We start from the raw sequence: 1,226 nt of genomic DNA, 5'->3' as shown, positions 1-1,226 counted from the left end.
CGAGCTCGACATCCGCGCAAGACACCAGCAGGAACACCGTCGAGGCTCTTCGCTTGAGCAAGATGGCTGCTCGGGGGGGGGGGGGGTCTCGAGAGGCAGGGCGAGGAGAGAGACACACCTGGCAAGGCGATAGATAGATACACCTGGGTGGAGATAGATCTGCCTGGCGAGGAGAGAGACACACTGGCAAGGCGATAGATAATACACCTGGGTGGAGATAAAATCTGCCGGGCCGAGGATGAGACACACCGGGCAAGGCGATAGATAGATACACCTGGGTGGAGATAGATCTGCCTGGCGAGGAGAGAGACACCCCTGGCAAGGCGATAGATAGATACACCTGGTGGAGATAGATCTGCCTGGCGAGGGGGAGACACACCGGGCAAGGCGATAGATATATACACCTGGCGAGAGAGAGAGAGAGACACTTGACGAGGAGATAGATACAGCTGAACAGGTGATAGATTTACCTGGCGAGGAGACAGATACGCTGCTGAGAGAAAAGAGAGACACCTGGCGAGGCGATAGATATATCAACCCGGCAAGGCGATAGATAGATACACCTGGCGAGGAGAAAAACATACCTGCGAGGAAATATACCTTGGGGTGACTTACGTGGTTTAAATAATTCAGCTCCCCCCCCCACCCGCCCACTACCCCACCCCTGACCCTCATGCTAAATGGGTGATGGAACACTTTGCTGTGTACCTTTGGGGGGGGGGGGGGCTTTGGGCTGGGGATATGGGTGGTCGGGGTGGAGGAAAAAAGGGAGAAAAGGAGGAAGAGGAAAAGAAAGAGGGAGAATGGGGGAAAGGATGAAGTGGGGAAGAGGAGAAAAGTGGAAGAGAAGAGCAGTGGGAAAGAGGGAAGGGAGAGAAAAGAGGAAGAGGAAGACGAAGAGGGAGAGCTAGGAAAGAGAGAAAGGAGAAGGAAAAGGTCGGAGGGGGAAATTTTGTTTTGAAGATGGGAAGAAAGAGGCAAAAGAGAAGGGAGAAGAGAAGAGGGGAAAGAAGAGAAGTAGGGATGAGGGTAAGAGAGATAAGAAAGGAAAGGGAGAAGAGGAAAAGAGGAGGGGGATAATAGAGAGAAGAGAAAGAGGGGGGGAGAGAGGGGAAGAAGAGGGAAGAGGATTTAAAAACGGAAGAGGGAAAGAAAACTGGGAAGAGAGGAAAGAAATGAGAAAGAACATATTTTCGAGAGCGAAGGCGAACGAGAGAAACATGGCG

Source organism: Penaeus monodon, chromosome 32, assembly GCF_015228065.2.
Source record: "Penaeus monodon isolate SGIC_2016 chromosome 32, NSTDA_Pmon_1, whole genome shotgun sequence".
Taxonomy (NCBI): Eukaryota; Metazoa; Arthropoda; class Malacostraca; order Decapoda; family Penaeidae; genus Penaeus; species Penaeus monodon.
Note: the sequence above shows the minus strand (reverse complement) of the source record.